The sequence below is a fragment of the Plectrocnemia conspersa genome, unplaced genomic scaffold (genome assembly GCF_051122295.1).
Source record: "Plectrocnemia conspersa isolate PC_06_02 unplaced genomic scaffold, ASM5112229v1 ptg000005l, whole genome shotgun sequence".
In the NCBI taxonomy this organism is placed as follows: Eukaryota; Metazoa; Arthropoda; class Insecta; order Trichoptera; family Polycentropodidae; genus Plectrocnemia; species Plectrocnemia conspersa.
In genome coordinates, this window is record NW_028277169.1 from 22,866,033 (window position 1) to 22,886,267 (window position 20,235).

General features: G+C 28.0%; 1 protein-coding gene across 2 annotated transcripts in view; it reads left to right on the forward strand.

Moving 5' to 3' along the window:
* tei (irregular chiasm C-roughest protein teiresias) overlaps window positions 1–20,235 on the forward strand; it is a 247,109-nt gene that overhangs the window by 1,095 nt on the left and 225,779 nt on the right. The window lies entirely within an intron of this gene.

Genomic DNA, 20,235 nt, shown 5'->3' on the forward strand with positions numbered 1-20,235 from the left:
AGTTTTGAATCAAATTTTGATAAAAAACCTGTCCATGTTTCACAATGATGTATGTTTATGTGTCACAAAATTGTGTCCACATTTTTTCCGATTTCCATGAAATATTACAGCTACAATAATAAATATCTGACTTAAATTCAAAAAGCTGATGCAATCAATATACGAAGATTAAAAAAGTTATCGATAAAATATAGCAATTTTAAGCATTTTATTAATTTAATAATTTTATTTTAATCAATTGTAAATTAAATCAAAGGAGTGTCTTTTAGGGTTTTTAAGATCAACCTTACAATACATTGTATTTGTATGAAGTCAGATGCATTAAATCTGACGTTTAAATATATAAATGATTTATATATTAAAAATATGTTATATTAAATAATAAATTTCTTATTATCTATCAAGCATTTTTTATCGGTAAAAAATTTACTTTTAAGCTTTCTAACATACATATCTTAAACTAATTTAATGTTATTTTAAATCAATTGTATATAAAATACAAATTAATAATATTTATTATTATTTAAATATTTATAACGTATTTTTATTGTTTTCTACATATATACATAAATTTTTGATATGACATAAAATTTAAAAAAAAGGTCAAAAAATTATGAATCTTCTCCTCTGTATGTTTTTATTTGTACATAATATTTCACTTAAGCTATCGGCATACCTATGCTTTAAGTGAAATTACTAAATATATTTATTAGTATTCCTAATATTAACTATGATTTTTCTTGTTTGTTTTTCGTTACGAATATTTTATTACCCAAATGAAAAGTTGCTATGGTTGTCGAATATGTAAGATCCAATAAAAACTTCCAATTCATTTCCTGTTGTTTACGAGCGGTTTTGATTTATGGGTTCGCTAATTATTATGGGAAATATTTATCGCATATTTTATTGGTTATAGTTTAACGTTTAATTCGAATAATTTATATTTATACGACAAATGATCATTAAACTATTATAACGGTAGAGAATATCATCTTATTACTTTATTTATGACTAAAACTAAATCTGTTTGTCCTCGAAAATAAAAGATATATAATAAACTTTTAAAAATCACATAATTTTGTTTAATATTAGATATGCATTATCATGAAAATCATAGCATATCCTTCAATACATTTGAAACACCGTCAGTAAAACTTATACATTGTATAAGCTTTGTATAAAAGTAACTTAAAATAAATTTAACCAGCAATTTTCTTGGCTTATTTCCTGTAAATTACAATGTATATCTAGTGGCATTATCACCGGGATAGTAGGAAAATAATATAATCTTATTTTAAGGCTTTTTCTTAATCATTTATTGATCTAATATTTATATTTTTTATATTTATATTTATCACACAACAAATAAATTTATTCCTCTCCTAATATTACTTGGTTTTTAAATATCTACAAAAACCAATTAAAACTCGATCTCTAAGATATAAAGATATAATATTTTTTATGCGATTTATGCGATTGAGTTTAAACAAGGGTTCTTAACTTTTTATGAACATCTGATTGCGTTGCACTTTATGGTACAATAAAATCATATGTTTTTGATGCAATTAGTAGATTTGTGAAATCCTACAATAAAATCAGATTGTTAATAATTATAGTACTGTGTTTATTTTATAGAACTAATTTTAGAAATATTTACATTCATTTAGCCAATTAGTGCTTATATTAAAAAATAATATAGATGTGCTTTGATAATAGATAATATTTTGAGAATAATAAAATAATTACAACAATAAGTAAAAGGTTATCAAAACTCATACTTTTTAACTAAAATATTTGCTGGAAAAGTAAAACGAAAACAATTTATTTAAATAATATTTTTCTTATAAACACAAAATTTAGTATGAATTAACTGAAAGTTTAATATATTTGTGTTACAAAGAAAATATTTTCACGAACGAGAACAATAATATTGTTGCGTTTTATAAAATCAGAAACATTAAGATCAACTATTGCTTAAAAATATTGATTTTAATATTCATAAATATATGTAATAAATTCACATATATTTAAAATTATAGAAAAATAATTTTATTCGAGTCATAAAATATCATTTGCGACTTACTTCTATATTATACACGAGATTTTATTATACTCGAGTATTTATTATATGAAAAGTTCACAGTATTTGTTAATTTATGTACGCGTAAATGAGAAAGTGATTATTAGTAAATGACAATAGAGAAAAATACGCACATTTGTTAAAAATACATTTTTTTTGATTATAAATTTAAAAAAAAGTTATACTTTATTTATATATTACTTTTAATAAGCTACATAGCTCTAGTTTTATTTATAATATCTATTTAAAGGAAATAGATTAGTATTGTTCAATAAAAATTGTGTCTATGGTTTATTTATAAAAATAACAAATTTGCTTATTTTTACGACGAGTTGCTATAAAATTAGTTGAGGAAAGTATTAAGCGTATGAATACTGAAATGTCCGATTTTATTATTTTTATTGTTGTTGATAATTTAGATCTTTATTTAGCAACCCGACTTCACAGTATTTTCAGAAAAACTGTATTGCTTACTTTATATTCCATTAATTGACATTTATGTAACAAATATATTTTGCATCCTCCGTTCTTGCAATATTTTATTAAAACAATAATACTACGATTGCCTAAGAATTTTAAACAGAAAAAAACGCTACTCTTTAGAAAATATGTATATTAAAATATTAATACTGAAATATCAATAGCTAATAATCGAGATAAAAGCACACATTATATATTTTTTTATTTAAGTTCATAATTTGAATTGGGTATTTGTAAGTAAATTTTCATAATTTTTATATATGATACATTATTTATTTATAATATAAAGTACCTTACATAAGTTATCCATATTTTAACTTAATCTGCAATATTTTCAGTTTCTTTAAATTATTATCTCAGTATAGATTATTAGGACAATTATTTATAGGAGAAAAGTGGACAAAAATCTGTTTGTGGATCTAAAAATTGTTTTTTAGGATTTATTATTGTATATATTATAGTATATAACATATTATATATACTTATAAATATTACTTTACTGGTAAAACACATTAACTGTAAAGAAAAAAATATAAGTAATTGTTATTATTTTATCAATTATACTATGAGAGTAATACATATAGTATATTTACTGATATTATTTTTATGATGGCATATAATGTTTTTTAATAGTAAATTTATACAGATTTTTGTGATCCAGAGATATGTGTTTAATATTTTGCTTGAATTTGATTAATCCGCAAAATATAGATACATGTAATAAAGATTTTACATCGGTATATTTAAATCAATGTACTGTACATTTGTAGCAAAACATCCAAATATTATATATTCGGTAATGAATAAATGTATTTATGTTTTAGCTTGTATATGACATTTTATTGTTGATAAATTTGTATATTTCGATATGGTTTGCATCATTTAGTTGCTGATAAGATTAGTTTCACAAGATTCGCCATCTCAGTGTACAAATAGCCGTCTTTTGAATCCGACCGATATGAATATTTTAAACAACAAAATCTGAAATCTTCCCTTCGAGAGGGTCGCCCACCATCGACGTTACCATCCGCCATACACTTAGGCACACACATTTGTATTCATGCTCGTATATGTTTTGTGTGTTTTGCGGTATTCGCAGTAGCTTCTTCGATGGGTTGAACCCTACTTCTTACTCCCCCGGAGTGTCCCCGGAGAGTTTCACTTTTACTTCTTTGTGTCGTTTCAATTTATTTGATGTCGGCGTCAGTTATGCATGTCCGTATAGATTTTTAGATCCGGGATCTTTATCGGAAAGCGATAAAGTTTCCTCTCCTCTCGTTCACGAAACGAGCTTTTCAAACTTAATTATCTTGACTTAAACGAAAAATCCGGTCCTTGTTGCGTCGCCAAGACCGGTCACGTTGTAACATTGGAACCCGTGGCAAGTTTTAATCCGCGAGCTTTCGCAGAGTATTGTGTGTAGTGGAATGGTTGTTGTCTCCCTATGCAATATATTTTATAGCCCGAGTAGTTGCGAGACTCTCGAAACTTTTAATCCACGTACAACCACGTCGGATCTCTATCAAACGAGATATTTAAAACTCTAGCGATTTAGATGCTGTAATTGCAAGTGAATGAACTTACAATTGCTATTAAAATAATACGTAGTTTATTTATGTTGATTAAACAAAGCAAATGGATACGAAAAGTCTGTGATGTGATCTAATCTTATAATGCATGCACGCAATTCATTATGGTCTATTTAGCAATTAAAACATGCATGCAGTAATATTTTGTGATTTAATACAAATTGAAAACAGATTAAATAAAAGCCCAATATCTGTATGTAACAGAGCGTAACCGTGATTCACAACAATATTTTTAACACAGAGATAATTTGAACCGTATGTACAATTACAAATTGTGATTTTTTTTTTTAATAACGTTTTCCTGCCACTAATTGTAATTTGTAGTTAATTATTAATGATTGATAGGTATTTAAAAGGTGCACGCAATTAATGTTTGTAGGTTATTTATCAATTAAAACATACATGCTAGCATATTTATTAAAAAAAATATGTCATACAAAATAATAAAAGTTCAATGTCTGTTTCTCAAAGAGCATAATGGAAAAATATATAAAAGCTCGTATTCGATTCCGAATTGAGAGCTTATTTTTAAAGGTCATCTCACTTGTTTTAATAATAACAACAACAACAACAATATTTTTGTACAAAGATAATATAATTCGATTTGCATGTAGCTGATGTATCATTAGTTGTATTCCCAAAAAGGTTTTATTTTTGAGATATTGTCAATTTAAGTTATCAGTGATTTGTAATTAAATATGTATGACTTATACGTATGTTATAAATCATGCATTATATCATATTACTTTTAAAAGATAATACCATTACACAGAATAGTAAAAGCTCGATGTCTATTCGTCAAAAAAAGCTCATATGTGATTCATGCAAGCTTTTTTTATAATATCGTCTCACTTATTTTAATAATAAATACAACAATATTTTGCATGTGTAAATTACAATCAATCATTGTATTGCTAATAAGTTTTTGTTTTTGAGATATCGTCAGTATATTTTAAAAATCGATAAAATTCATTAGTAATTTGTAATTAATTACTTATGACTTATAAGTCTGTAATTAAAACACGCAATTCTTTTTCAAACATGCATGGTATACTATTGATTTTGAATAAAATTTAAATCATACAAAATTATAAAAGCGCAATATCTATTGGTTAGAGTGCGTAACCGCAAAAAAAATTATTCCGAATTGCAAGCTTATTTTTATAGGTCCTCTTATTGTTTTTAATAATATTAACTACAACATTTTACGTAATAAAAGGATAAGTTTATTTGCATGTAAAATTATAAGCTCATTAACTCTTGGTTTTATTTTTAAGATATTTTTAAAGTAATTTGTGATAAATAATTTATAGTCTATAATTAATGCGCCCAATTCTTTGTCATCTAAATATCAGTTAAAACATGCATTCTATCATATTGATTTCAAACTAAATTTTAGTTTTAATAAAAACATCAACAATAATTTATTTGTACTTCCAATTATAATTGTTGATATATCGTCGCTTTATGTGAAAAAAACAATAAAATATATTAGTAATTTTTAATGCTATACATGCCTTTGATAAATAAACTCAAATCTTTCATGTCTATTTAGCAATTTAAACATGTAGGCTGCTGAATTGTATTTTAATACAAATTAAAAACAGATTAAAGCGCAATGTTTTTGTGTAACAGAGAGTAACCGTTAAAATAGCTTGCTTCATTTTCTTAATTGCGAAATTATTTTTAGAATTAATATTAATAATTAGTTGATTTTGGCCACTCAGATAAAATAATTGATTTATATTAAAAATACAACACTTATTTTTAATATGTATTTAATATTTGTTTTACATTTTTTTGTAACCTCAGTTATATAATACATAAATCCTAAAGCTTTACTTTAGTACTTTAAAAATGCATTGATAATATAAAATATTTCTGCAATGAATGTCGTTTTTTAATGAAGAAAAAAAGCACTTTTAAATATTTATTCTTTTACCTCTCAGTCATTTTTTTAATTCCATTACCATAAAATGTTGGAGGCTTTGATGCAAAATATTCCGATAGCTCGCTTTTCATATTGTCTGCATTTTATTTTTTTTCGTTTTAAGAATTGTTGCATCGATTAAAATAAATAGTAGTCGAATGTAGCAACTTCCTCATGTAAAACGGTCCAGCTATTCACATTATAAGATTGCTGTTATTGTTTGATTTGCTTTAGAGCTTAGTAATGCACAATCTCTTTGCAATATCACTGTACACACAAATGCTATTTTCTATTTGACTTTTGGATAATCACTGCCTTACAACCAGTTATCAAATGATCGAGAAAAATGACCAGCTTCAAGATCCAGAAGCACTTGGGATATGTAGATACGCGCCGACTTTATTTTTTTTGTTCGATTTGTGTGGAACCCATATATCTTGTCTCCAATATTTTTTTGTGTCTATGCTCTGTTGAATCGGACTCGTTTAGTTTTTCAGACAACTGATGGATAGTATGTGTAGGATTAGCTTCTATTTCTGCAGCCAGGACATCGTCGTCTATCTTTGCTTGTCTCCCACATCCAGGACTATACTTGATATAGTAAATTTTGATATTTACCATCTTTGATATTTTCTGATATTTAATAAATCACATTCTACTTCACAAACGTTTTTTAAAAATTAATAAATTTTTAAAAACCAAGTTCTATTTTATGTTAGAATCGATATGTGACATATGTTATTAATAAATATTTATACACAAAAGTAATTTTAAAAAAGCACTTATTTTTTTATATCGTTGATTTGTTCGCAGTCACTGATTTTTGAGAGTTATGTTAAAATGATTCGCTATTTAAAACAGCTATTAAATGATTTAGACATCATATTATGTTTTTGTCGGCGGTGAAAAAAAATTTAGGCTCAATTCGTGATTAGCAAACAAACCAAATTTTATCATCAAGTAAACATAGCTTAATATTTATGATAAATATGGGTTTTAAAGTGCAATTGCATGCTTTTTATTTTATATACACCAAGGGATTTAACGCTTGCATTAAATTTAAACAATTTTCTGATACACTTTTATGAAAGTAAATATTTAAGATAATTCTGATATCAACATTTAATATAAGGATAATCTTATTAAGGTTATGTTTTTTAAGCTAGTTTTAATTTTAAATTATACATACTCTTCTTTCAACTTTCAAATAAATTAAGCGTTTATGTTAATCCTCATTTTTACCGCAAGTTTCATTGATGGTATTTTTTATCATCACATTCAGCATTCAGATCACGGTTCAGAGGACCGATCTCATTCGAATCTCACCAACTTTTAATCCGCGAGTTCTCTTCGTGCGACTATTTTACAACGGTTGTATCAAGAAAAGTGGCACGAATCCACCCCTATGCTATACATTTTAAATCTCGCGAAACAAAGACCATACAACTTGTTTTAAAAGTGCACACACACATAGACAAAGTCCTCTTGTAATGGAACGCGGAGCAGAAATTCCACGGAAGAGGCGGAGGCAATTTCGGATAGAGCTGGCAATGGGGATTCGGGAGCTTTATGGCCGTCAAAAGTCAAAATCTTAAGTTTGATGACCGGTGCTTAAAGTAATTATGGCGAAGGGTCTGCGCTTCAAATTGCTCCCCTTTCAACCCTTTCGACGTTTCGACTCTATATGTGCGTGCGAAGAGCAGTCCAATTTATGATTGCGCATTCGAACTGAATGTTTTTGTGCGCTAATGGTCCATATTCACGACCAGCTTTTTCGTTATACACACAATATATTTATCGTCAAGTAGACGTGATTCATATATTTCTGATACTGACTTACGGTGCTACAGAACTTCGATTTAGAATGCCTAATAATAGACAAAATAAATCAGATAAATGTTTCTTGTAATGTACAAATGAAAAGTTATATAGTCGTTAGAGATACACCGCCATTTTTTATTATGGTCTACGCTACGTGGTTATATTTATCAGGACCCAGTTGTAGGAATGTTGTGTTTTTAAAATAGCCACGTTAATATTAAATTTGATTCAAAGATTTTACTGCTTATGCAAATTTATTACCCTTAAACATTTACTGTGCAATTTAGATATAACTCACGGAAAAAGATGTTTGACTATAAGATAGTCCTCAGCATATCCATAAAAATATTAAATTTAAATTTTGGAAAACTTTAATGTCATTTCTATTAATTATTAAAAAAATTCTCGTACGGTCACAATGAACGTTGCAATAAAAACATTCAGAGTTATAAGAAAAATAAAGGTATTTCGATTGTGAATCAGGTCACGGTACGATAGATATATCTAATAAAAACTTCCAGAAATAGGTCGCACCATAATGGTATCTAATATGCAATTGATCGTTAAAATTCAGATATAATATGGATCATAAAATATAAATAAAGATTTAAATGGATGATTTAAATATAAACATTTTAAAAGTGCATTTTTTTACGATATTAATACACAGAGTTTAATGTATGTAAATAAAACGAGTACAATTAATTATATACCGATAAAATTAACAAACTTTTTTCAATTAAAATTATTAACGAGCTTACTTAACTCAAAGGAGATCTTCTAAGAAGCGCTTCTGAATAATTTTAATTTTAAATCAATTTTCTCGCCCCCTTTTATTTTTGAGTAGAAAAAAGTTACGCTCACTTCGCTCAGCTTCTTTTATTATTTTAACCAATGTATATTAGAACTTCTTTTAGCCTTTTCAGACGTTATAAATGCCAATATGCGTAAACTTTGAAAGAACGACCCTCCTTCTTAAATAATAACTGGATGCACCCCGTCTTTGACTTTTTACATAAATCGCCCCTGTTTGGAGTAAAAGAAAAATTTAACCATGCTCTGTTTAAGGTTTAACTGTTTTTGGACAGATAATTTATTGCATATATAATATGTATATGAGACTTCACTATGATAATTTTATATTTTCACTTATAGTTGTTTATTTTATTTATGAACGGGATGTGTACAAGGAAATGTGCACGGTGTAATAACCCGTGTATAATTTAAATTTATAAGTAGACGATAAATATACAAAAATATTCCCCCCCCTCCTCCTTTTCCTCCTAGTTTTTAACAGCAGAAATATATTTTGTGAGTCAACAAAAAATCTTTGTTTTTTTTTTAAATATTGCCAAAGATGTATGATACATTTAACATTAAAGTTTTTAAGTAAAAAAATTCTGTAAAAAATGTGATATAAAGAACTTTTTGTACAATATATTATTATATATAATAATTAAAAACAATCGGGTAACTTAAATGTAAACGATCTTATCTGTCTGAACTAAACATAAGAAACTTTAATTTGTTTTATTTTAGTAAGATTATTTTTTATTAAATTTTTTTCTTCAAAATTTTTTTTTTAATTACTAAAAATCGCGAAATTAATTATTGTTTTTAGTATTATTTTTTATTAAAACAAAATAGTGAAAAAAATTATCTAAAAATTAAAAAATAAATTCTTTATTGCCTAATAAATATTTTAAAAAAACATGTAATTTCACATACATATATATTATGGTAACTTTTCTTTGTATCAAAAATGCTTAAATATATTCTAATATCATAAAATACTATAATATATTTCAATATTATTAAGAAACTTATTTAAAATCAATTAATATTTAATTATTATAAACACAATAATATTAAATTAATAATTGTTTCTAACGGCGACGACGACGAGCGGCGGTATACCCCTGATTGCTTATCAATAGTTTAATGAACCAAACATCAAAATTATTTGGCAGTAATAATATACTTAAAATACAGAAAATAATTGCTGATATTTTTTTGTTATATCACAATATATTGTGTAATTATAATTATTTTAAATTTTAATATTACATATAATTCAATGCAATTATTAGCACTAACGATGAAAATTAAGTTCTTATATACATTGACATTATTCTTCTCAATATAAAACTGTAAAAGTGTTATTTCATAAATATATATTAGCACATATTTATTAATAGAAAATTGACAGACGCTAGCTCAATGGGTTATATCAAAGTAACCACGATCAATAATTACAGCTAAGTAGTAAGACACTAGACTAAAATCTATATGTAAATAAGTGACATATATTTTATAACTTATATGTGTCACTATTAACGACCTAGCTCAATTTTCGTGAAATTGTGAAAACTGGCCTACCATTACATATTTAAATTTATAAAAAAAATCTGTCACATTTGCTTCTTTCACACTAAATGGGCACTGAAGGCAAAAATTGAGTTTTTACATACATTGACATTTAGTAAATAAATATATTCAGTGGCTTTTTTGCGTTAATAAATTCTATGATATCAATATTATATGGTATTTATACATATTATGAACTTTTCTTTTAACATGACAGACGTTAGCCTCATGCAATACAATAAAGCAAACAAAATTAAAACCTACAAAATTGTAATGAAAAACTAAATTAAAATCGGTCTGCAAATTAGTGAAAAACATTTCATCTTTACATACAAATATTATGCGCGACTTGGCTTAATTTTATTTTAATTATTTATAACGATATTTAGATATGAGATAAATAAAATAATAGTTATATTAAATTAATTACTGCTTATGATCTTTTAAGCACGATAGAAATTCTAAAACGCTAGATTTTATAACGGATTCAAACCCAGATCTTTCAGATATTAGTAACTAACTATATTTCTGGTCTATCGTATTAGTAAATTTAATAAAAATAAATAGTTACTTGAATAATTTTTATTTAATTGAATTATATCGTGTACGTTTAGTTAATTTAAACTAAAATTCTATCTTTGAGACTTGAAAATTGTATTTTTATATACATTGACATTTAGTAAATAGATATATTTCTGGGCTCGTTATCACACGCACCGCATTTTAATGTCTTTTTCGCATTTATACTATGAAATTCATATATTATTATTATTGATAATAAACTGTAAAAAAATACTTAAAATATAGATATTGCTATTTGTATATATTACGTTATTATTATATAACTTACTTTAGATGTTTCAATTTTTTTTTCTTGTTCTGTTGTATCATTAGTATACAGAACCAATTTATCAAATGAAATTAAAGCGAAAGAAATACTGCCCAAAAAAAAATCCAACTAAGAAATCTCATAGTCATGGTAAATAGCAAAACAAAACGAGAGCAATTTAGTAAATCAATGTCAAACGATTCACTTAATTGATGGATGAGCGAGTTACTAGTAAGTTAAATTGCGAGAGTGCCACACTTAACCCTCACTCATACTGACAATATATGTTAAGGCAAAATTATAGAACATCAAATTTAGTACGCTTTGTACTATATTACCTTATTATTTCACTTCCCGGAACACAATACGCAAAAATTTCATCGGAAGTTAAACCTTTGTTTATAATATACTTTGAAGAAATGATTCGGTAAAGTGACCTTCTAAATGGAATTGGATATTGCCATTTTTGCTACATGTACATTTGTGTATGTCAAAAATGTCGACTTATCAACCAACTTTCCGGTTCAATTAATAAATGATTCGTATCGCTTTGCCACTGGATTTACAAACTTTTTCGCAATATTTTGGAGATTGCCGCTTTTGATTTTATACCGAGCGCTAAAAACTCACATTTGGCACATCCTGTGCGCTAATATCCTAGACGCATAAATCAGCAGGTGTGACAGTTTTTGTGAAAACAATTATAAAAGCGTTTCGAACCAGTGCAGCTCTGGCATAGCTCATTACCATGCGTTTCGGCATGATTGCGCGCCCCATGTTCGCGGCGTATCACCGTTCACACATGAAGCGATCGCAAATTGAACGCTATCAGCAACTTTGTGTACTTGGAAAGAATTGTAGCCAAAAGGGCGTCGTTTGTTATCTGTCGCTGTTTTCTCGAAGACGTTTAAATAGAGCAAAAGAAATGGCGTATACAGAGTGGCCTAAAGGATTTATTTATTTATTAATTGTAAATCTTACATTGTAGTATGACAGACGTTACATACAGATAAACACAATCAACAAATACTAAGTAAGTAGTGAGGCACACATCGCAGCATTTTCATTAATAATATCTATATTATTAATTATAAACTATTATTATAGCTGACTATGAATGACCTAGCTCGATTTTATATTAATATTCCATAGAAACAGTATTTTTTTGATAATCGATTGGAATTATAATTAGTCTTATAGACATACATAGAAGTAGAACCAAAGATTTTAAAATTAATATCTAACTAATTATTTAATATTATGTCAAATAAAGTATATTTTGACAGTGAATAACATTTTCACTATAAATGTGCCTTTAAATAAAATAGCAGCTTATTAATAAAATAATTTAAAAACTCGTCGAAGATCAAATAACCTAACCAATACTTTACTAACATAATTGAAACAATAACCTTGTTATTTAACCGTTAAGTAGCGTCCATTCAACACGTCATTTTCACCTACATCAAGTGCGTTTTATTTCTCGGTTGTTTAACGTTAGGCACTGGTCCCTATGCAATAAAATATTCTCATGGGTCTTCTGATTTCAACCCCTACACAGAGTAGGGGTTGGAAGAGTGTTTCGAGCGAGATAGAGTGGGCAATGCGATTTGAGAAATTTCCACCTCGGTGCTGCGGATTAAAATAAAAACTATAAACACTCGAAGCCCTATTTCAATAGTTTTTATTTTCTTTTTAAAAGTTTCCCAGAGAGACTGGAAAATCCTTGCCCGTTTTTCACGCGGTTTTTTGTTAAAAAACTATTTTCTTTCAAACAACCTTCTTTACTATATTTGGTTAGCCGCCGATGTTAAATTATTTTAATTTAAAGTTTTTGCTTCGCATTTTTTACAGCAAATAATTTACAGTACAAAAATCAAATAACTTGATTTGAAAATAAATGGTTTTTCTAAACGTTTATTAAATTTAATAATGGCATAACTAATTGTTTCTTTTTATATTTGTATAATTGACTATTACATACTTTGTATTACCGTTATTATGTGATCTATGGCAATCGTCTCTGGAGTACCACAGGGATCAAATCTGGGTTCTCTGCTCTTTATTATTGACATACATGCAGCAATTATTACCTTGGAATATTTATTATATGCTGAGGAATTAAACATAATTCGCACAAATTCGGACTCATTCTTTTTACGGGAAGACCTGGAGTTGCTGTGGAGGTGGTGATGCGGAGATTTTATACCTATGAAACTTTGAAAATATATAAAAAACAGTTTTTCAATTGCATATTAAGTATTAAAATTATCGTAAAGAAATAAATAATAAATAATTTTGTATCATATTAAATCAACGCATACTAAAAATAAGTCCTTTTTAATAAAATAGTCTATGGGACATATTTCATATTTCATTCATTCAAAGCTCAGTTTTTCACTTTAGATATTTAATATATAAACGGTAGTTAAGAATGTGTTAGTTGTTTCTTATAGCTTTTCGATACTTGAATACTTTTCTCTGAAAAAAGTTAGCAATATAATAAAATAAGTCGCAGTCAGTTGGTGCAATATATGCTGATTCCGATAGAAGATAACGAGTTTTCAACTCTATGTCTGTGCGTCATGTTTTCAATCGTTGTTTTTGAAGAGGATTGTCCTATTTCTATAGATCAATCTCGACTGCTAAATCGTAAGCTCCCTCATCATTTCATTCAATTGGTTGCAGTGGACATCCGCTGTAAATGATTTACCAGGTTTTATGAAGCTATATTGGATAATACTAGTGCTTGACCACCGCACAGACACCATTACCTATTAAAACTGTGTTTTGGCACTTTATATGAATTCAAAATGATTTAATTTTTTTTAAATTTACAACGCCTGAAAAAGGCAAAATTTTTAATAAAAAAAAGAAAGTAGTGATGTATTTCAACAGCAGTTTTTTCTTTAGCGCAAAATAAAAGCAAGTCTGTTTTATTTTTGTTAACCTTGTATTTTATAGATTGTATGGTCTTCTACTTATATACAATTAAAATTATTATAGTCGAACCCTGTTATAAAATTTCACTTGCTAATATTATTTTTTTTATTAAATTTAAATTTGATTATTCACTAATGATAGCTATATAGTCATTAAATCAGTGATTTCTTAAGCCACGTAATTTATTTTAACAATAAAGTATTGTTATTTATAAGTTTAAAAAAATAAAATGATATACGTTGTGACCGACAAAATATGCCTAATTATTGTTGTACGCGTTGACGCTTGATAAATTATATATTCGTGAGATACAGAGCGAAACACAAAACGTTCTCGAGTTGAAAGTCGGGTTTTAGTAATGAGATTTATTCTCTTTGTCAAAGCCAAAATGGAATTCCAACTTTGTATCCTACGGTAACTTTACACTAAACCGACGACGCTTCCCGTGTATCGCGATGGTGAAGAACGAACGCCACGCACTATATCCCTCCAATATCGCACATTCTTCATTATTGGAACAACCCTAATCCGGGGAAAAGTGCCAGTGGCTTTTTAATTGGAAAATAGTTTAGGTCGGCTAACGAGAAAAATCCAATTACATGTGCGTCACCCGAGCTGCTCTAGCGGTTACCTTAATTTTCGATTTAATCTAATCGATAAACCTTTATTTTATTTTTATTTTGTGTATGTATGTGTGGGTATATTATTTTCTCTATGAAATGCCTGGTTTAGTTTCGCAAAGAATTTCACCTCGTGTTAAAATTATTGAAGGCATTCCAATATAAATAATTCCGTTCGTATTATGAAAATAGTTTGTGGGAAAATTATTATAATAAAAATGTTCAAATTTATACATTGATCAATTTTCTAGCACACTTTATTAGTATTTGGAGGTGATATATCTATTTTATATTGGCAAAAGATAGCTTCAAGATTAATTGATAGGATGAAAAGCTTAGATTAGATTTTATTATACACATGTATATATAATAATAATATTAATAAATCTTATTTTTGTAAAATATTTGTTCTAATGCGTAAATTATATTTATGACAAATTACTTAATTTTATACACTCTTTGTATTTTATTATATATAGACAATAATACTATATTTAATTCAATCAATGCTAGCTCCATGCTTATTAAATTATATAATAATATGCTATATCACTTTTCTTCACTTAATCTATCAAATAATTTTCTTTGAAATGTCTTATTTGTTTATAACCGCTTCACCATATAATTTTAATGATACATCTTTGTAAATTACATATAATATTATTAATGAAGCGGTTGGTTTTCTCAAAATTCATACGTGCATAATCCGTACAGCATTAAAGTAAGTTAACATGTTCGCATATATATCATAGTAAGAGGAGACGCGAGATTAATATTTGAGGAGCATAATATTAGTGTCTTACTCGTGCTTTTTGTGGAGATTACTAATTAATTCCTGCTCCTCAGCATTTTGCGGTAACTTTAACCACTCGATCCGTCTGCGACTGGTATTAATATTTTAAACTAGGAAAAATCAACATAAATTCGCTTTATAATGAAAAAAATTATATTAAAAAGGGGAGATGAATTTTAAGAAATATATTCATGAGCCAGCTGACAGACTTTTGATTAAAAATATTAATTTCGCAAAAGAAAATTGATTCTTTCACTTTTGTCTCTTTTACAGTTTGAAGGTATTCATAAGGTGTTAATTAAATAAAAATAACCATGTAGCATTTTTATTTATTTTTTAATATTTAGGTATCGCATTATCTTACAATATGTATTGTAATATATGATACTTAATATCATATATAAAAAAATAAAAAGTAAAAAATGCAAGCAACAATTTCAAATAAAAAACAACATACATTAATAAGTAAAAATTAGGACATAAAATATAAGCAAGTTACTGTAAATATTATTGCTTAAAAATACTTATTAACTATTACTTATTAAATATTTTAAAGCTAAAAGACTAAATATAAAACCATACTTCTTATTTGTTCTAAGAGTATGTAAGTAAGTTAATTTTATTAGAAATTCTTTCTACTTATTTAGATAAAAATAACGACAAAAATTTACCAATATTACACTTTATGTTATTATTTATTCCTAACTATCAATTGTAGTATTTATGTTTTTGCATAACCATGTCTAGTAATATATTTTAAATCCTTAGAAAAAAATTACTCCTTAGATTTTTTATAAATATAACTAGTGCACAACTTGTCTTCTACCTGAAAAGTATTATTCTTAACATTTGTAAATTAAGTGAAACACCACAAGCTCTAGCTTTTAATGGTCTCGTACGGATTGGACACAATTGTATCAAACAATTGATGTTAGTTCTGCTCTTGATGTTTTTTATAAATTAATTTATGGTATTTTTGATGAGTGATTTTCCAGAAGATATCCAACGACTAATAGAATTTATCCAATATGGTTCTCGAATGAGGTAATTACAATTCTTAGAAAGAAACATGTTATACATAAAATCTGGAAACGAACACGAAATTCTCTCATCTGTGAAGAATTTCGTACTCTGCGATCGCGTGCAAAATTGATGATTTCCAATTGCCATCGGAACTATATTGGAGACTGTGAAAAGTCGATAATTTTAGATCCAAAAAAATTTTGGAAATTCGTTAACTTAAAACGCGATGGCCAATCCTTACTGTCATCGATGAGTTGAAACCACATCAATTTTGAAGGTTCTGAAGAGATTGCAGATGGATTTGCAAGGTATTTTCAAACTGTATACCATAATGATGTGTCACATTTAGAGTTTAATTCTAATTACGATGAGACTCATCGTTCATGGTCATCTTTGTTATCAATCAAAACCTTTAGTTTGGTTGATATGGAATATGGATTTAGCTGACTAAAGTCCATTTTTACCTCGGGACCAGATTTTATTCCAGACTACATTCTGAAAGGATGCAAGTCTGGTATTTTTCAGCATCTAAAATTTATATTTAATTCAATTTTGAGATTCATAAAAAGGGTCCCAAATCTCAGATTGACAATTACAGGCCAATAGCTTTGATCTCATCACCTGCAAAATTATTTGAAATTGTTTTGCATAAATACATTTTTAATCATTGCAAGTGTATGCTTCTCGACCAACAACATATAATGGTTTTGTCTAACTATGTTTCAAAATCATTGGACTCTGGTGTACAAGTGGACGTCGTATACACAGATTTTGAAAAAGCATTTGATAAAGTTAACCATGCTTTACTTGTAAAAAAGTTATCTAATTTCGGGTTTTCTGAAGATCTCATAAATCTATTCTCAAATTACTTGACCAATAGATATCAATTCGTCAAGTATAATAACTCCTTTTTAGAACGATATAAGACCCCTACTGGAGTACCTCAAGGATCCAATTTGGGTCCATTGTTGTTTTTATTGTTCATTAATGACATAGAAACAGCAATAGAGCATTCAGATTTTTTATTATATGCAGATGACTTGAAAATTTACAAGAAAATGCATTCGATTTCTGATTCCCTCGACCTACAGGAGGATCTCAACTCTTTATGGAAATGGGCATGCTATAACCAATTGCCTTTCAGTGTAAAGAAATGTCACACAATTTCATTTTCAAGGTCATTAACGCCGGCAAAATATTCATACCATCTAGGCGGATATTTTCTGGAAAAGTTTTCTTCAACTAAGGACTTGGGAGTGACTTTCGAAGAACGTTGGAAATGTGCTGGACATTGGAGAGACTCATAGCAAATCCTTAAAAATGCTCGGTTTTATCTCGAGAAATGAGCGTTACTTCAGGAATACTTTAGTATTGCGCACTCTTTATGATACTCTAGTCCGCAGCATACTAGAAACTAGCTGCATCATTTGGATCCCAGGCGTAATGAATCAATATAATGAATTGAAGCTGGAAAAAGTACAACGTAAATTTCTTCGATATTTATACTTGAAGGAATACGGGTATTATCCGTTCTTGTTTCCCAGTGCTTTTATTTTGGGAGCCCTGGGATACGTTTCTTTGTCGACTCGCAGAAGTGTTTATGTAATTAAACACTTCTGGAAATTGCTCAAGGGCATCGTAGACAATCCTTCAGTGCTCGAGCAGCTTCAAACGTGGGCTCCTGAAGGTGGATATAGTTCTCGGTCGCGTCCACTATTCTTGCCTGTTAAGTGTAGAACTGGAGCACTTGCCAACTCTTCTCTGGCCAAGGCTATTTATCTGCTCAATTCTGTCCATAGTAATATTGACATTTTCTCTTGCACATATGGAGTTTTGGTTTAGTTCGTATGGGACAATGCACAACTGTAGAGGTGATTTGTGTCTGTTGTTTTGTCTTGTTTATATTTGTATGTATTATGATGTATTAGTACTTTTGACTATCGTGACGCATTAGGTTTGCCTGTCAGGTCACGATGGTTATAATTTTAATAAATAAATAATAATAATAAATAATATGCTTTATTGACTGCAATTTGGAGCACCGTCGTCTATTGATGGTAGTCCACGCAGAAGTGGTTCACAAACAATTAATTTACATATTATTGCATTAATGATATTTTATGGTTGTAAGTTAAAAGTGTAATAGAAATGTATATTATATATTTTACACTAATTAAACTATGTATAAAAATAAAAGTTTCATATTGCCAGAATAAATATTTTTTTAGATAGTTTGGAAACAGGTGCCTGAAGTCTGTTAGTCTTTGCCACAATAAAATAAATATGGTTGAAAAAATCTCAGTATTTCCATTGTTACTTTTTTTAAAAGGTTTAAAACTCTAACTCTCACGTTTTAGTGAAAAACTAAAAAAATATACAAAAATATAACCGTGTTTGGGGTGTGTTAATTGCACAAACAACTTCGGTCGTTGTCCGCATTCGTTGCAACTCCGTCGGGTCTGGACCTCTTTATATTCCTTAACTGTTATTGTTTGTTGGTAACTGTTATTGTGTAACATGGCGTGCATTCATACTTTAATGCAGCATTCACAATCTGGTAACAATTCGTTTCCAAAGCTCGTACCGAAGCGACTATGGACAATACTTTTCCCATGAAAATTAAAAATAACTTTTCCGCCATACAGATCCAAAATATCAAGGGCCACGTGCTATTAAACACGGATATTATGTACCCACCCAAGTTGTTTAAACTAAGTAGATTTTAGTTAATTGATTTTATACACGTACATGTATAAAGCAAATTATATAATGAGCTGAGAAATATACTGTTTTTTTTACCGGTAAGGTATTTTCGCAGTTTTTGATAGGCGGTGGCAGAGTTTGTCTACGTTATGTGAAAACAATAGCTTCTATTTTAATTAAGTTTAAGAAAAATATTTACGATTACAAAAAATTTTTATATTTAATTAGCTATTGGTTTAAGACCGCAAGCACTTGTTAAAATATCTGTATCGTTAGCGTACATAAATAAACGCGTGTTTTTATTTTTTTGGATATTGTTTCTATACAAGATGAAGAGAAACTTTAGATGGAATTTTACGCGGTATTGAGTGATTATTATTTAGTGAAACAACATAGTTCACACTTCCTATGTATGAGCGTTTTAAGCATAAAGTAAAGATGATATTGTTTTATTTATTGTAAGACACTGCCAGGACTTTTGGGTATTTTTTCTGCTTATTTTGGGTGTATATAATTTGTTTTGAGTTAATGCCACTAATATTTTTTTGTTATATGATACATACAAGTTATTTTAGCTTATTATTAAATACTTTTTAATACCTAATATGTACGACCTACCTTTATTTTTATTAATAATCGCGAGATTAAAAATAAATCTAGGATAACATAATCTGTGATGATCGATCAAAATTAATATATAATAATTTTGATCTCGCAGACACGATATAAATTGAAAAACACTACGGTACATATGGGACTGGAACAAAGGTCTTTAAGATCAATAGTAAACAACCACTTGTCTATTATCGTGATTAAAATTATATGAAAAGTGGCACATTAGGATACATTAAGTAAAGGCATTGTTTTATGGCGAAATTAAGTTTTTAATAATTTTCCCAGGTTTACATTTATTTCTTGGCGTGTCACCAGAAATATCATTCTTTCCAGAGAAACAATGAATATAAATTACATGTGTGCAAATATTTTGTAACACGTTCAGGTCATCAGCGCATAATAAGAAATCAGAGTTCTCGAGGGTCGCATGTACTACATCGTT